Raw genomic sequence first — 19,169 nt, 5'->3', positions numbered from 1 at the left:
GTCAGGTCCTCTCTGGAAGGAGGCAAGTTAGGTCCTCTCTGGACGTCTCCGATCCGGGGTGAAGGGATCACTGCAAGTCAGGCCTGGTAAATCAAGAAGAGGTGTTCAGAAGTGAGAGCTTTGCTGTCAAATAATACTGATGGAGCGGTTTTAGCTGCTGCTTCTTGCAAGATGCTATGCTGTGATGGTGAATTGTGCTCAGGACTGCTCATCAGAACATCCTGCGCATTAAATGAAGAACTCGGTTCTGTTCTTTCCAGGACACCCAAATCTCCTCTTTGTTAGTTGGCATATCATCTGCTGCTCTACCAGCAGGAAGATTCTAACCCACTGTTTCGGTGGGTAAATAATCCATCTCAAAGTCTGTCTTATTTACATCCTGGTTCACCTGGATTAAATCTTCTAATCCAGGACACTGAGCACCTTCCACGGCATTGTTCCTGCTCTCGGGGATATTTGAAAACAAAGTTTTCTTATCACCCTGTCAACTTTGGGTGCAGAAAGGGCTGGGATTCTCTGAAGGCCCATGTCAGCCCTGCTCTTGAGCACCGCCCTGGTGACAGACTTAGGTGTTCAGAGCCTTTGCAACAGGTTATCACAGGAAAGCACCAAGCAGGTTGGTGGGGCTCCTGACTCAGGAGAGGCAGACAGCGAACGCGATGCTGTCTGCCTCCTTGCCCTCCTTGCTGCTTTCCTGTCACACTCTTGCACACAGAGTCCTCCACTGTCCAGGTCGTTGTCTGCTTGCTGGCTGCGACAGAGACAGGTTTCTTTCCTAAGACTTTTTTACTTTGCTATTCTTTTGCCATCCAAATTCTTCACATTTCAACAGACTGATGAATTTTTTATTTACATCTTCTATCTGAAAACTAACCATATCCCAGAAATCCATCCAGGTCCGGGCAGGCCGTCTCCTTTTCCTCCCGTTTATATTCACAATTGTCCGCCAGTCCTTCAAACTGTGCAAACCATTCTGGAGTTTGGCCAACTGCTGTGCAGATGAGCTCTTTAGCATCACCAGAAATGTCTAACCCAAGCTTCCCATCCCAGACTAGGCAGGGTGAAGTTAATTTCTCAGTTTCTGACTAGAGGATATTTCTAAAATACAGCACATCGTTGCTGTGGCTCAGGGATCTGACCTTCGCAGGTCTTGAGTGGCAAGGCTTTGTTATGGACAAGCCGTTGGAATCTTTAGTAGCAACTTCATTTTGATCTCAGCCATGTTCTTGTTTGCAAACCATTACAGAATCCAGGAGACACAGGAATTTACTTGAATCTTGCTGCAAAGTCTTGGTAAAAGTTTCACATTTTGGGGCCAAGATTTCTTTTCTTGTTTCTTGCATTTTATCACAGTCTGTTTGACTGTGGCCACAGGGCTGGGCCTGGGGACCTGCTTGGAGCCCTGAGTAGCCAATTGCTTCATCGTGATGGGCATGGGCACCATGGGGGAGGGGGTGGCTTTACTTTCTTTGTCCCGCGTTCTCCTGTTAGTGGCTTGCAGGTCCAGCGGCTAGGACGTCACTCGTGGCATGAATCTTCGTTGCTTTCATTTGGTCCCTGGCCTTTGGTCTTGGGATTCGTACAGAAGATGAAGTCGCCTTTTTCGGCTCAGCTTTCCCGATGCTGTGCACTGATGCGAGGAAGGAGGGGCATCAGGCGTGCAAAGGCCCACTTTGAACACCCCTCCTTCCGCTTTCTCCCTCTGCTCTTTCCTTTTTTGAGGCTGTTTTTCCTTGTTGTATTTCTGGAGCATTTGTTTGTGTTGATCATTTAAAATAGTTTTTATAGACTTTGGCTTGATACTGGCCTTTTCTGGGACAGGTTCTTGAGATGTCTCATCTAATTCAACAAAAGCTTTACTCTGCGAGGTTAGAATGCTGGCATCTTTCAAACTGAAGTGTCTGTTTCGTTTGTGTTCTTTATGTCTGTTTTCTTTTTGAGACAGTGATTTCCCATGAGCAATTTTTGTTCTGATCATCTTGGTGCATAAATCCTTTCTGTGATGGCTGACAAAATATGAAGGCATCCTGAGGCACCTTCTAGGGTGAACACTCAACCAGAGTAAAAATATCAAAGTCCTTGGGTCAGGACATCCTGCTTTGCCTCCCTTGACTCATACTTAATATGCTATTTTTTGGAGCAGTTTTAGCTTCACAAATTTAGCAAAAATCACAGGATTCTCAAATGTCATGTGTTACCAACATATAAAAGCCATCAGTATTAATATCCCACTCTACAGTGATAAATTGGGTTCAGTCACTGGGTTCATCTTGGCATATCTTTGTTGTGTATGACATTCATGTTAGAATTCACTGCTGGTATGCATTTTATGGGTTTGGACAAATATGTAATGACATATATCCACCATTGTCATGTTGAACAAAACAGTATCACTGACCAAATAATCCTCTATGCTCTGCCTGCTCATCTTTCCTTCTCCTTAATCCCAGTGACCATTGATCTCTTTACTGACTCCATAGTTTTGTCTTTTCCAAAACGTCATGTTGCTGAAATCATACAGTAGGCAGTGTTTTCAGACTTACTTCTTTCACATAGCAGTGTGTATTTCATATTTCTCCATGTTTTCATGGCACATTAGCTCATTACCATTTATCATGCAATGGTATTCCATAACCTGGATGTACCATATGGTAGGTTTTTCATCCATATTTACTGAAGGATGTCCTGGATGTTCCCAAGTTTAGGTAATTATTATTAAAGCTTCCATAAACATTCATGTGCAGGTTTTTGTGTGGATATAAGCTTTCAGCTCTTCCAGTAAATACTGAGGAGTGTGAACACCAGATTGTATGGTTACAGTGCATTTAGTTTTGTAAGAAGCTACCAAACTCTATATGAATTGGCTATAACATTTTAAAATCTCACTAGCAATGAGCTAGAATTTCAGTGTTTTCACATCTTCAGGATTTAGCTTTGTCAGTGTTTTGGACTTTGACATTCTGGTAAGTACATGACTGCCTGTGCAAAGGGTCAATTAAACAGTGCATCTCATTGTTGTATTAATTCCCAATTCCCTAATGGCAGATGATGCTTAATATACTTTCATATGTTAATTTGACAAATGTACTTTCTGTTAAAGTCTTTGGACCTTCTTATAATTGGGTAATTTGATTTCTTATTATAGTGTTGTAAGAGTTCTTTGTGTATTTTGGATAGTACTCCTTTATTGGATATGTCTTCTGCAGATATTTTCTCCAAGTCTGTGGCTTGTAGTCTCATACTATTGACATTGTATTTCACAGAACAGAAAATTTTAATTATAGTAAACTCCACTGCATTAATGATTTCTTTCATGGATCATGACTTTCTTATGAATAAAAATCATCACCACACCCACAGTAATAAAGATTTTCTACTATGTTATATTGTAGCAGTTTTATAGTCTTGCATTTTAAATTTCAGTGTATTATTTTTTGTTTAAGAAAGGTCTTTGTGTAGGTGTATTTTCTTTAGCATGTGGATATTTGGCTATTCTAGAAATATTTTTTAAAAAGACTATCTTTTTTCCATTGCCCTGACTTTATTCATTTGTCAGAGATCAGCTGACCATGTTTATGTGGGTCTGCTTTGGGGCTCTGTACTCTAATTCACTATTCTTCTACAGCTACCACATTGTCTTAAGTACTGTAGCTTTATACTAAGTCTTGAACTCAGGGGATGTTTACCCTCTGACTTTGTTCTCCTTGCTTTTCCATTTTACTGTCTTGATCTTTAAACTTGAAAACTTTGTCTATATCACCAAACAACTTGCTGGAATTTTCATGAGATTATGTGGAATCTGTAGATAAAATTGGGCTGAACTGATATTTTGACTATATTGAGTCTTCTTATCCATGAACAAGGAATATATTTCCATTTAGTTATTTTTTATGTATTTCATCTAATTTGCAATTTTAATCATATAGATCTTGTCAGTACTTTGTTAGATTTATTCATAAATATTTCATATTATAGGATGCCAAAGTAAATAAAATGTCTGTTTTAAAATTTTAAATTCCACTTCTTTGTTGCTGGTGTATTGGAAATTAATGTTCTTAAATTTTTCATTTTCCATTGATTTTCATTTTCCATTTATTATTTCCTATCACTATACTGTCAATATTTACAATTTTTAGTTATTCTTTAGAATTAAACTTTCTCCAAATGTCTTACATGGGGCTCTTGGAAGGCAACATGTGCTTGGGTACACACTAATTCATCAAGAAGTTAGGTCCTGGTCTGAGGAGGTGGATTACACCTGAGGAGGTGGATTACACCTGAGGAGGTGGATTACACCTGAAGAGGTGGATTACACAGAAGGGTAAGTTCTTGAACCCTGATCCTCCTCCTCAATCTCTCTGGTTCTTTCTGCCTCACTTTCTCTGGGTCAAACCTGTATTTCCTGTGCCACCCTCTTCCACCAGGTCATTTCTGCCATGGGGCCAGCTTACCATGGACTGAACCCCTGAGAACATGAGCCAAAATAAACATCCTTTAAGTGGTGAGTGTTCAGTGTTTTGTCCTAACAGTGGGGAAGTGACTAATAGATTTACTTCTTGTCAGTGGATATCCCATAGTTGTTTACTCAGTGTTCACTGTTGATCTCTTCTCTGTGTCTTCTTTTATTACATATTTGTCTGAATTTCATTGCTGGGTAGGCTGCTTTTTTAAGGAAAATGTACTTAGTAATTTGATATCACATACATTCATGATTGAAAACCTCTACATCTTGCCTAGTCTACAAAAACCAACTTGCCCTTTTTTTGGTATTGTATGCAGACATCATACTGCTTGATTATGTTTTTCTCTACCCATAAAAATAGAATTGTTGTTGCTATGGTTCATTTGAATGTTACTTTGGAGAAGTCTGGACCGAAATAAATCCTGGAAAATTCCATATTTTTGGTAGTTAATGTCATTGTTTGGCTATATTGTGTCTTTATGTCAGTTGTTAATATCAATTTTCATTTTGATTTGCTTATTTACTAATTATATTACTTGAAGAACATCTTATTTTATGAAATGGATGATATTTTCTTTTCTTTTTTTTTTTCTTTAAAGGGATCAGTTATCTTCTTAGTGGGCCTCATTGTCACAGAATTTATTCCCTTGAGTTATGTATCATCTTTTTCATGCTTGCATTTTAGATGACTACATTTTGTTCTTTCTTTTTGACAGCAGTTTGATTATCATCCATGTTTACTTATTGGGGTTTGTTTAAAAAAGGATTTTAATTAAATGACTTTTGTCCTCCATTTATTTTAACAGAAATCTGCATTTTCACCTCATCATGTTTATGATTTCTGCTCAGTATTTTTATCTTGTCTTTGAGTTTCTGTTCTTAAAGTCATGATCTTATTTATTATATCTATCACTGGAAGCACTTCTAGGAATCTTTTTCTTTTATGCAGTCATATTCTGTCTCACAAAGATTCTTTATGTATTTTTGTATGCTATAGCTCTTTTACCCCTTATTTTACTGTACACACTAGGCCAGACACATCACACATCTCTCTGTCTCCATCTGTATCTCTTCCTCTCATTCTTTCTTTTTCTATGTCTCTTTTTCTCTCTTCCTATCTCTATTATGCTAGATGCTCTTAACATGGTATGTGTCAGGGCCAAGTTTATTCTCTTCTATTGTATTGTACCCAAGGACTATTCAAAGTATGTAGCAACCCAAGAATAATACAGACAATTAGTGGATATTAGCCATGGTATGCTGGTTCAGTGAAAGAATGTGTACTTTTAGGACTCAGATATTTTTTCCGATTTCCATTGAGGCATTGGAACTTCACATCCTGTTCATAAGTTGGCCAGGTTGTTCTTTTAATCTGTATCAAACTTTCACATCCAGTAACTATTATGCCTTACCTCCATGTGCAATGTGGGAAGAATTTCACAAGTATTTCTTCTTCCCACTTCCTGTTACCTCTGAAGATTTTCCTTACTTTTTTTTTATCACCTCTGGATAAATTCCCACTATTGCTACAGACAGATTGAGAAATCAATAATTATTTTCCTCCTTCTTCTATTTTGAGCCCTTCCTCAGAACTCCACAGGTTTTCCTTGGCTGGCTTTGAACTCAGAGGTGTTCATGGTAGACCATTTTGTGGAAATTTTTATTGTTGCTTCTCCTTTTAGAGGTGATTAAAGGCCTCTCCTTCTACCTCTTCCAAGATGGACATCTTTTCTAAAATGTGTGTGTGTGTGTGTGTGTGTGTGTGCGTGTGTGTGTGTGTGTACTGGTGAAGCTATTTGCTCTATTTTCCCCTTACCTTGCCCCTGGCATGCGTCTATGGAAGGTAGGTTTGCAGCTTCCTGGATGCCTGCTAAATTCAGTATGTAAATTATCTATTGCTAAATAACAAATCAGATAAACTTAACCCCTAAAAACGTAGAGACACTTATTACTTTAAGATGTTCTTGTGGCAGGAGTCAGGACATGGCTTGGGGGATCCTCAGCTCATCATCAGTGAACGAGAAAGAAGTTGCTCACTTAATTGACAAATTGGTAGATTTAATTTCCTGTGGGTGTATAACTGAGGTTCCCATTTTATTACCAGCTGCCACCCAGAGACCACTGTGAATAGCCAGAGGTGACACTGAGGTCCTTGCCTCTGAGTTCCCTCAAGAAATTTGCAACAGTGCTATTTACTCCCTTCTCTGACACTCCACTTTCTTCCACTTGCTTACACCATCCAAGCTAATCTCTCTTTTTTGGTTAACTCCAAGTTAACTAAGTAGTAGTAACCTAGGTAGCAGTAACCTAATCACAGGATGACACCCTGTCACATTCACAAGCTCTGTGCACACTTAAGGAGGATGTAAAGCTGTACTGCATGTATGGGCACAGGAGGGAAAGAATGGGCATCCTTTAGAATCCAGCTCACCAATTTTTGACATTTTCAATCTTTCTTATGGGCACAAAACCCTTTCTATATTCTCATAATTGTGCTATTCTTTGTGTGTTTGTGCTTCTTTCTTTTTCCCTCTGAGCCTCTGAGAGAAGATGATCTGTGATGTCTCCCTTTACTGAGTTGTCTGAATCTGAAATTAATACTACTTCTATTTATTATTTGTTTTACTCTAATGTGCTAAATACATACTATGTCTAATTTGATCTTGTTTGTGCAATACTTCTTAATAGACTTTAGGTAAGTCCTTTTATTTTTTTATCTAACTTTTTAAAAAGTCACAGTTAAATTATAAATACAATCTTGACAATAAAAAGGAAGATGGTTAAACCCAAATAAAGACTACCAAGCAAAGTATGGTATGACAGCTTTCTTACCTAAGAGAAAAGCCAGGTATAAGCTTTTTAGATAAGAGAAGGAAAGAGATTTGGAAGGATCACCATTGAAGGTAATGCTTGAGACCCCCAGTGACCCACTGCATCCTACAATGTCCTTCAGCTATGTTTGGAGGACACCCAAGAACAAACTTGGCAGTCACTGAGAGGGTTTTAGTACAGGTAACTGTTGAGTCCTCGACAGTCTACAAAATTACTGCATGAAGGCAGAAATTTAGGGAGATGGTTTTTTCTGTGTGCCAAGGGAAGTCTATGAGTTGAAGCATCTGGGAACACCTTCAGAAGTGGCACTGTCCTGTGCCTGCAGAAGAGCCTCAATGGGCCATGGTTCACCTGCAGGACCATGGAGCCAAGAAGAAAGGTGGGGAGGCAGGAAGTCCCCTGAGGCTGTGTAAGCTCTCCACATGCCAGCTTGGAAAGAAAGTGGGAGAGTGAAAACTCTTCAGAAAGTAATTGAAACCCTACTTTATCCCAGATGTGACTATCAAAGGAATGACAGCATTACCTGTTGGAAAGTGTCAGCCACTAGTGGAAATAGGAACAGCAAAAACAGTTTTCTACAGAAATAGAGAAGCTAAATTCCATAGGTCTGTTCCTAGGAATGGCAGACAGAAGGCAGCGAACAGCCTTTTATATTCTCCCTCTCCTTTTATGTTCTGTCTCGTCTATAAGCTTATTGATTGGTGCCAGCCATACACAGTATGGAGCTTCCATTGTCCACACCCAGAACTATGCTAATTCCAATCAGTGGAATAATTTAGTACAACATGCCTTTAATCCCAGTATTCCATGCCCTAGTCCAGCCAGCCCTGTAAAGAGTCACCCATGAAAGCATGAGGCTTTGGTGGGGGAAAACTAGTTATAAGCCATAACAACATACTACAATAAAAATGCTTGCTTTAAAATTTTTCTGTTCCCTCAAGATGGTATGACACATCTCTGTATTTCTACATCTGGTAGTAGCATATTGTACGTTTAATCCACACCTAACATTCTGCAAGGGCACAAGTCCAAGGAGGCAGAAGTGGGGAATTGATATAGTTGCCTTCATTAGTCAGCTTTGGCATAGACAGATATCTCTTCTACGAGCACTAGAGGAGGCCTTGACAGTATCTCTGTATGGAAAATGCCCCCGGAATTCTTGATCCTGATGGTTATAAATGTTTTTGGTCTCTTAATTATTTCATCCTGTGCTGATTTATCTTTTACTTAAGTGTTTTTGTTACTTTTTTCTTTTTTTCCCTTTTATTAGTGTATTTTTGTTTCTTTCTACATCATTTGTTTTGTGCTTTCTTTGTCAGTTCTTTTTCCCATAAGCAAAAATACCTGTGACTTACAAGGCTGAACCATGGTTGGCATATGCTAATTTCTGCCCTTTTCGTTAGGGAGAATGAATGAAAAAGATTCAGGTATTTTTGTCTGAACTGCATCCAAATACCACAATAGAAATCCAAAAGTTCTGGGAAATATGTCTTTTCATACCTTAAAACTTATTTTCCAGTAGAATCTAGTCAAAGATACATCCGCATTCAGCTTGGCCTAAATATTGAGTCAAAATATTTTCTTAATGCAACCTCAGCAATAGCTTTTGAACTATTCAGGCTGAAGATTCATGTACAATATCATACCTTTTCTGATAGTTTTAAATGTGTTTGGACCAAGTCATATAATCACATAGTCATCTGTTACTTTTTAAATCTAGAATGTCTCCCATCACCAAATTCTTACATTGGGAAGTGAGGCCTGGTTGAAAGGGGTGAGGGCCTATTCCTAGGCCTTGCTTCTTCTCCCTTCTCTCTCTGCTTCCTAGCTACTGTGTACATTTTCCTCTACCACACCCTTTCACTATTTCTGCCTTGGAGCCAGTGACCATGGACTGAACCCATTGAAACAGCCAAAATAAACTTCTCCTTCTTTAAATTGCAGATATTGGGCATTTTATCTAAGTGAGGGGAAAGTAGGTAATACACTATCACACTTAAGCAATGTAACCAGGTCAGTAAAATGAAGAAGATTCAGTGGTACCTTGGTTCATTTTTGTTTGCTAACAATTTGGTTTGCAAGCAGAAGTGTTTGGCAAAATTTTGTTCTGCTTGCAAACTCTGTATCAGATGATGAGCAGAACTTTCTCCTATGAGCTCAATCGTGACCCTCTTTTGCAGAATTGTGAAATTAATTAAGTTCATGAATCACCACTATATTTCATTGTAATTAATTTTTTGTAAATGAATATTCACTTTCAAATAAAAGTAAACATTTTAAATGCGTTTTAGCCATAAAAGTCTTATGTTTTTATGTGTGATGAAATTTAGCAGCTTGCTGAATGTTTCCATTTATTAACCCAAGCATAAAATTACAATTGAGATTTTGAAAATTTTTATTATTGTATACGAACCATTGATACAAACCTTAAGCTAATTAAATGAACAACAAAAAATACTAGTAATATGAGAGAATGGGTTAGCTATCAGAAAACTTAACAGCATCTTATATCTGATTCAATGAAATATACTTTAAAAGTTAAACAATAGTAGTACAAGGCAGAAAAATAGAATTTAAATTATAACATTTATTTAATAAATATAATGTGACATTATCATTCACAAAATTAAATAAGTAGCAGTGAAGAACTGTATTTAATGTTTATCTTCTAACTTTACTTCTTGGGCCACGAGTCTGCCAAGAAAAAGCTCTATTGAAGAGGTATTTCCATTTTGTGAAAATGAGTCAAAAAGGAAGGTCAACTTTTCCAGCTTATTATGGAATGGAAAATCAGAACAATAGCACACAATTGTCATGCACAACGGAACAAACAGAAAAAGCTTTGAATGATTCAGGCATCACATGGATTCTGTTTTTTCACACCTTGGGCTGTACATTTGGAAAGCAGTTACAACAATGTGTAATGTAGCTGATTTGTCTGTGAGCAGAAAGATGCTTTCTTCATTCTTCTTCAGCTACAGACAAGCTTTATGAAATTTTGAGGCTTCTCGTCTCTACTTTTAAGATATATTCAAAATAGACTAGCGACTATTGCATGCTCCAAACTGAACTGCTTAAAATCAAGGAAGGCCTCATTTTGAACTTTGTAAATAATCAAATCAAATTGACAACAGATGACTATTTAAAGAGAAGACAGTTACTTTATCAGAATCTCCAAGAATAAAGAGTAATCTTTCCAATATTCTGTTCCAGGAAATATGCACTGATTGTGAGCACATCCTTGGAACCCATAGTTAGCCTCAGGCACAAGCAATATATCAAGCTGCATGCCAGCATCTTCATGAAATTCCAGAAATTTCTCAGATAGTCTTCATTCTTCCATTCTCACAGAGTAACTTCAGATGACTGTGCATATAGTGGCCTGTCTAATTACTTTTTCAGCATATTAACAAATTTCTTTCTGGCTGAGTGATAGGATTCATTAATTATGTTCATTCATTAGGAAGGGGCACTGGAAAATTGTAGAGTAGGAAACAGTATTATTTGCATAAGCCAGTTATTACCATAAAAAGGTTTCTATCAGTGTTCTGAAATACCTTGTACCTACTTTTTTTACTGACAATTCCTTCAGGCAAATTTCAGAAGACAACAAAGACCCCCCCCAAATCAGAGTGACCTCTGATTTTCATTTTGAGTCAAATAGAAGGGAATCCTTCATCTTAAATAGAAAACCCTAATTTTAATAAATCTCAGTTGGTTATCATTAAAAAAAAACAAGAAGAGAAATCCACTGTGATATATGAAGAATCATATGTCATATTTTTAATTAGCAGACACTTGAGTTTAGAATCTTAGCTGGCTATGTGGTCTTTATGCTGTCTAAATCTGTTTTCTCTTGTACAAAATGGAAATAGTGATTGAATAAGATTTTAATTGATCTTTACAAAATGCTTATCAGTTATTATTGCAGATTAAACAATCTAATACTCATAATTTAAATAAAAACCACTCGTTTTTCTTGAATTTATGGGTTAGCTTGACGTTGTTGCTGATCTAGGCTTGCTTAGTCGGTATAATTTGGGCTTGTCACCATATTCGGTACCAGGTGGCAGGCAGACTAGGAGATGTTTACTAACATATATGCATGTGTGGAGGCTTACCAGATGTTGGCTGAATATTAAGGTAATTCAGGTAACTGAGACAAGTATTTTTCACCTTTGAGTTGCTTAGCTTAAACTGGTTTCCATGCAAGAAATTTAAGATGACAGAGAGTGTATAAATTCCAGATTTCTTTAGGCAAAAATTTGTAAGTAGCACATCATTGATTCATTGTAGTCTACTGGCCAAAGCAAACTACATGACCAAGCTTAATATCAATGGGGCAGGAAATACATTCTGCCTCAAAAGGAATTGATAAATCACATGGCAAAGATCAAGTGAGCACTATCCAAACCTGGATGTGTGAACCATTATTTCTGTTTATGCCGTAAGTATAACAGTAGCTGGCACATTGTACATATGTAATAAGAGATCACTCTCATATTCCTATTATGAAGTAGGCTGGTAGAGTTGGAGGCAAGGAGGGAATCCAGGGAATGGGCTTGCTGGTTTAAGGATAAAGGCTCAGTTGAAGAACCACAATGGTGTCTTAGTATTTCTCTAGGGAAACCTGAGCTCTGAGGGTCTACTGCTGGACACCAGCTTCCCTTTTATATCTAATACATCAAGGTAACATAATTAGATGTTTGTAACATTTTCTTTTCAACTACAGGGCACTGTTCAAATAGTAAGAAACCTTGAGTTCTTACTCTCTAGTTCAAGCACGAAAATGAATAATAGTGTATTTCCCCAGGAACCTTTTTTGTCACAATGCTAAAGTGATTCATCCACTCAAGGTCATTGGCAAATTGAAATCTGAGCCAGAACTTTAAGGGACTCACTATCTCATGGCTAAGTGTTTTGACAAGGTGGGATGAGCCAGGCTAATAGAAAAAGCCATTTATAAAAGTGGTATTTTTTATCCACACATTTTCTGGGAAACCTTAACATGAAGATTGATAGCAAGTTGGAAAAATTGCTGGGGAAAATAGAAAGGCATTACTGAATGTAAGGAGTATTATTTGGCTTTAAAACATCCCTTGAGCTACCAATGGGAGCTACTGAAAAGGGCAGAGGGCTTGGGAAGGGAAGTGAGAAAATGAAAGTGTTATTTTAGGTTTTTTTTGTTGTTGTTATTGTTTTATTTTTATCTTTTTGAAACAGAGTCTCCCTAGGCAGTTCAGGTTGGCCTTGAGCTCACTTTGCAGCCCTTCGTGGTTCTGAACTTGCGATGATTCTCCTGCCTCATGCTGGGCTTACAGGTGTGTGCCGCCACACCCGGCTTGAGAATTATTTTAGGAAGATGGAAACAAGGACCAGAATTTGGTGTAGAAAATTCATTACAAGCATGTCAGTCATTATAAATGAACAGAAACATCACAATCCTCTCTCAGCCAGACCCAAGACAGGCTTATCTTTAAACTCTATTCACTCACAAACACGAGGTACATGTCCAGAGTTTCCTGTTTGTTTTAGTGCCAAACAGATTCCTTCCCCTCTCCTCAACACATCCCACGAAGACTTCTTTTATGGAACTTTATTTTATTGGTTACAATTATCTTCTATTTAAGGAAGCATCAGAGTCCAAGATATGAATGTTATCATGCAGCTGCTCTTCCTACAACCTTTTGACCTCCATCTGGAAGGGGCCTCAGGAAACTGGATGATCGTGAGATATTTGCCCCTCCCAGTTCTCTACGAGTCACAGCCTCAGCACCTTTATTGGGCTTAAGAAACCAGAACTAACATGTACCTGGCTTTTATGCCAGTTTTTATCGGTTGGCATGGGCCCCCCAGCACTCTCAGGCCATCTCTCTCTGTCATGCCCAGGACCAAATGCTATTAGGTACCATAGGCAGAGAAGCATTTTAGCTCCAACATTTAACATTTGGTATCAATTTCCAGGTCTTACTTTTCCATAGCATTTGTCATCGCTTGTCCTACATATTTTGCTAAATTATATTTACTGAGTTATATATTTAATGTATTTACTTTTTCTCCTTGAATTAAAGTTCAGTGAGAACTGATATTTTTCTCTTTTTTTCTGCTATAGTTCTAGTCTCTAGGATGGTGTGTATAAGAGAAAGTACATATTTCTTCAACTAGTAAATGTCAATGTGGCCCTCCTTGTATTTAGAGTTTGGGTGAAAAATGCCTATGAATCATATTATTGTAATAAGATGAACACATATAAATTATGAAATGTGTGGGAAAAGTCAGACAAAAGTGGGCTGTGATCCTCCTGAAGAAATGTGAGTTGGGAAGATTTGTGCTACGCTTTCATGGAGCAAACTGTGGGCAGTAGGAAGTGCTGCAGTATTATTTTCCCAAGCACAGTGATCAAAACATGGGTCAAGATGAATGTTCTGCTGGTTCATTCATTGAATGACAATTGTAGGCAGATACTGCTACAGACCCATAGTGAACATGTGACATAAACAGGAAATAATAGATGTTGTGTTAGGCATTAAGATGTGGGATTTGTTTGTTATTCAGGAAAGTGTAGGCTATCAGGCCCCAAATGACCCTTGTACTGTGTGATTTAGGAAGTTACCATGAACATGATAATATTATTCTGTAATGATAATGAGGCTTAGTGCACAAAACTGTAGCTAAATTAAGGAATGTATTTAAAGCATTTAGTATGACCTTTTGATTCATACAATATCTTCAATATGAAATACAACAATTATACATAGCAGAGGTCAAATGTTTGCAATTTATCATCAAACTCTTTAGCTTCTGAAATCATTCCTTCATCCAGTATCCAATCATAATAGTTTCAGTCTTTACACCACAGTGAGTGGAGAATTAAATGCCTTCTTCCACTGTCCTTCGGGAAAATAAGACTAGGAGAGATTGGAGGATAATTTTATTCTCCTAGGTGCTATTTGCCATTACTGCCTCCAACATATCACTTTTGCATTTGCCTTGGTCCCCTGACCTCACATCCTTTATGATTTTATTTATTTAATTATTTTTGTTTTTTTTCCGGTACCAAGAATCGGACTCACTACCTTGCACTTGCCAGGCAGGCGCTGTGCCGCTGAGCTAAATCCCCAGCCCCCCTTTATGATTTTAAAGGTGCTCCATCTGCATGGGACCTATTGCATCCAACACATCAATGATGGCTTTGCTCTAGCCCAGCTGCTAAAATCAGTGCCCTAAAGAGGTCAAAAGACCTATTTCTCAGAGAGATGTGATGCATCTTATTGTTTCCACTGAAAGCCCTGCAGCAGTACCAGCTTAGCTGTATTAACTATTAGCACTCAGTAATTGTGGCTTACTTATTTGTGTGCTATATTTGTATGTCATTTAATCAGGGAGTCACCCTTTTTGTTCCTGCAAAAGATCAAGTAGCAAATGTTTGGCTCTGTGGCCCATACAGTCCCTGACACAACAGTCCAGCTGCTGCTGCAGTGAGTTAGCAGTCACATATATTACAGAAACACATTAGCATGCTGTGCTCCAATAAAACTTCATTAAAATATAGGAAGCCAAGGGGTTGGATAATTTGGCTGTAGTTTGCTGAACCCTGGTTTAGGTCACTCTAATTGTCTACATTTTACTGGAGAATATTTGCATTTAAGACAGCAGAGATCTTTTCTTCAATTTTCCCTTATTTTTGTTTATTCAGCAACTTTAATGCCCTCATCTATCTTAGGTTCCCTGGAACATTCACTCCTTACTGTGGGAAATAACCAGTAGCATTGCATGGTTGGGTTTGTTAGCCCAGCAGGAAAAGAGAAATATAAGCACAGATAATAACACAATCTGACGTGATAAGATCTTTTTCCCCAAAGTCTGGGAGCATAGGTATTTCCCTGGAGAGTTTATAACACACTTTAAACCTTCTGAAAAACCTGGCGTGCACTGGGCCACTGATGTGACAACTCTGTTCTCTCTGGCAGAGATTTGAGTAGACATCACTTCTATCTGAGGTTAAAACTGAAATGTTAATTTCAGTTGTTATCTTCTGAGAGTTTTTTGCCTTGGAACAGAAAATAAATGGAATCAAGAATTAATTCCAAGCAGAATTTTTTCTAATATTCAGGTTTTATATTGAATGACAAAGACTAGGATGGAAGTACATCAGAAATTATAAACTGTCTGAAGTAACTTCAGCAGACATGTCAGGCATTATTTTGAATTTGAAATTATATGCATAAACACAGGACAGCCCTTTGCTTGCTTTAAAGTGAAGAGTATTTAGAAAGAAGACACTTAGAGAAGAAAGAAGCAGAAGTCATTGGCCTACTTGGGTTGAAGTTTCTCACTCACATCTCCATTAGGGAGCCCTTCTCTGCTCAGAAGTAGTGATGATCTTACAGTCTCAGCCCCATGCCCGCTTTGACTAACTGTAGAGATGTCCTTGAATGATCAAAATGGATAAATGCTTCAAAAGAACATTTCTCCTGGTCTCCTAGGGGATTTTTTTTCCCCTCTAGACTTTCAATAGTGGCCATAATGGCATTTAATAAATATTGGGGCTTAAAAAGGAAGAGAAAGTCAACCTTATTTTTTACTAAGACGAAAGAAGACAGATCAGTAAAATTGTGCCTAGTGGACATGTCAGTTCTGGGCTGGTGTGCTTTTCATGAGCCAAAAAAGATAAAAAAGAAAAGCAAGGTCTGACATCATCTACTACCTAGATTAGGAGCAAGGATACTACCAAAAGACCTGCTAAAATACCTTGTAATGAATTGCTTCTCCTTCCAACAGGCTGCTCTGCTTGCTTAGTAAATTCTTTAGAGGATCAGATATTTTAGGATCTTTATTATTTTAATGATGCTTAGAAAAATTCTTTTGATGCCAATAAAGACTCAGTAGCAGAAATAGTGCATGTATTGGCAAAATGCCTGCAGTATATTCCTCCTGGAATGGTACTTCAGCAAATGCTTGACTGTGGCAGTGGTTCTGCTTGTGAATAAAGCATTTCTGTTGAATTATTGCATTCATCTCCAAGAAAAGATGAGTGGTAAAAAATGTGCAGAAAGACTACTTGATTCTCACCACAGACCCCAGCATGGAGTCGCTATTGATTAGATTGCTCTTAGATATAATTTCTCTTTGTCCAAATCAACACAATGATTTTGATCACCTTATCTTCCAAATCGACTTATTCTGAAAACATGGATGGAGAAATCTTTCTATGTATTGCATAAGCTTCCTCCAGAGTCCACACCCTGTCTTGCTTATCTTGTGCTATTTGGTTTTTGGAATAGGTCTTGTTGTCTGTTCAGACATCTAGCCTTAACCTTTTGGAAACTCCCTTGCATTTGCTGTTTATCCAGGCAGCTTCTAAAACTTACTTTATTTTTTCTCTACATCCTAGAGATGAGAGTTGACTCTTCCTCCTTGCTTAGTCAGACTTACTCTCCCGGGTGAAAACTATTCTGACTAGGTCTAGAGATTCCCACTTGCTCCAGAAGGGACGAGGGTTTACTTTCTGCCCTCATGGCTCTAGACTATCCTTCTTCCCTGAGGAAGTGTTTGCATGATTACAATGGACTAGTCCTAGAGATGAGGGTCCTGAAAGCCATAAGAAGAGATTCGCTTCTACCTGGGTATTCAATAAATCATGACTAAGGGGACCATTCCAAGTCCTAGGCACGAGAAGGGTGAAAAAGGGAAAAGGCACTATGAGGACAAGTGATAGTGTTCAGAGTCAGGAATAGTCTTTCACTGGCAAAGGAAACACAGGGCACAGGACTCATTTGGATTAAGAGTTATGAAGTCTGCACTCACACAGAAACAGCAGATTAAATTATGAATGTTTAGAATGAGAGTCCATTTCTATTCCCAGGAAAATTAACAGATTCATCATTTATTTGCTCTTATTTCCTCCATGTGATGGCCAGTTAAGACTGTGCATTGGATTAAATCCAAACCCACCTTACATGACTGAATGTGAGAGATTAAATCCAAGCCCACCTTGCATGACTGAATGGAAACTGGCACACAAAATTGTGAAGGTCCAGGGAGGGCAGTTAATGCTACTTTAACAATCCAACCCAAATTGTTACTCAATAATGTCTCCTCTTGTCAAGTTCTGTCTAAAAATAATTTAGAAAACATTTTATCTATACATCTCTCAACTTCAGTTTTAGCATCTGTAATGCACAGATTATAATAATATTTATGTCACAGGACAACTTAAGGTTGAATGATATAATGAATATAAAGCACCAAGTCACAGTGAAGCAAACAAGAAAAAAACTGTTCAATAAAATTTGGCTATAGGGAATGTCTTTAGCCTTTGTCTTCCTGCTCTCATGAAATGATCAGACAGCTCTGTCTCAGTATCTCACACTGTAGTGCTTTATTCTTCTCAGCCCAGATTTTGTTGGGTGCTTATCCATCTGTCCCAGTGTTTTAGCTTATCCTCAGGGACTTTATCAGTTGGGGTCAGTCAATGCTATTTAGAATCCCTTGGAAACAGTCTCACTTGAATCATCTCCTAGATTCCCAATAGCTTTAGCTTCTTTCAGCTGCACAATGCTCAGGTTTGTTGTGGTCTGATATAGCAGTGTGGTGGCACCATCTGTGGGTAAATATAATTGAGCAAAACAGAAAATGCTCATTGAACAGAATTGTGCTAGAAGATGTCCCCAAAGCTGGAGCTACATTTTGAAATTATAGGTGAAGTTGGGCTACAGTATACCCTAATTAAATGACTGATTTCTTTGAAAGATGGAAAAATAGACATGTACAGAGAAAGAATGGGATGTCACAACAGAGGCAGAAACTGGAGTTAGGCAATGACAAGCCATGGAACAGCAAAGATTTCTGGACACCATCAGAAACTTGGAAGAAATGAAAAAGGATTCTCTTTCTCAGCCCTCAGAGAGAACAAGTCTGTCTACACAAGAAGTCTAGATTCCAGAATAACAAGACAATAAGTTTCACTTTGCAGCAGTTGGTTATAGAAACCCTAAGGAGCGAGTGTGATGGTGTAAGCCTGCAATCCTGGTAATGAGGAGGCTGAGGTAGGAGATCACCATGAGACTGAGGCCAGCTGGGCTACATAGTGAGATCCTATTTCAAAACAAGGCAAAACAAAACAAAGAAAAATACAGCAAAGCATAGCAAACCAATACATCATCTGTAGGGGGAGGTCAAAGAGCTGAGAGATTAAATCCAATGCACAGATAATATAAATGTCAAATCTAAGCAGCACATTTCAGTTCATTGTAGCAACAGTTATAGATAGAATACTGGACTGAACTTGATTCTGAAAGGAGGTCAATGCCAGAGAACATCCTTTATGTCCTAAGTATACAGGAGTGTTGGAATCTAAAGCTTTCAAGTATGAAAATGAAAAAGGAGCTGCCTCTCAAAAGGGTCAGGGCCTTAAAGACTTGTGGGTGGGTCACAGTCACATCGGACTTTTACAAGAAGCCCTCTTGAAATTATTGGGTTATTACACTACAGATAGCTAAAACCTTCAAGGTGAAGCTAACTGATTATATAGAAAGGTTATTGAGTTGTACAACTTTAATTATTAGGAAACAAATTGATTTACTGTTCTCACAAATGTTTCTGCTTGTTATTAGTTTTCAAGATGAGGAGCAGCCCTTTGAAATGAAAATAGGGCTTTCCTCAGTCAGTGGTGGCTGGGCCATGACTGGATTAGCAAAGTGTAGACATCACAGAGCAAGCAAGGAGGGAACCAAGGGCAGTCACGTAGCAGTAACACCGCCAGAGCACTCGTTCCAATTCAAATGATTTATTTAGCATTCAAGACATTCAACTCTCTGTTCAAATATTTATAACACTTCCTGTTGCTTTGAGGCTTTTAATAGGCCTGAATAAA

General features: G+C 38.2%; 1 pseudogene; it reads right to left on the bottom strand.

Annotated features, from left to right (window-relative positions):
• Positions 1–1,487: 1,487 nt before the first annotated feature.
• On the bottom strand, positions 1,488–2,026 carry LOC102010186 (annotated as a pseudogene).
• Positions 2,027–19,169: the final 17,143 nt, after the last annotated feature.

The sequence above is a fragment of the Chinchilla lanigera genome, unplaced genomic scaffold, assembly GCF_000276665.1.
Source record: "Chinchilla lanigera isolate Chin_1 unplaced genomic scaffold, ChiLan1.0 scaffold00029, whole genome shotgun sequence".
In the NCBI taxonomy this organism is placed as follows: Eukaryota; Metazoa; Chordata; class Mammalia; order Rodentia; family Chinchillidae; genus Chinchilla; species Chinchilla lanigera.
This window is presented reverse-complemented; position numbering and strand designations above follow the sequence as displayed.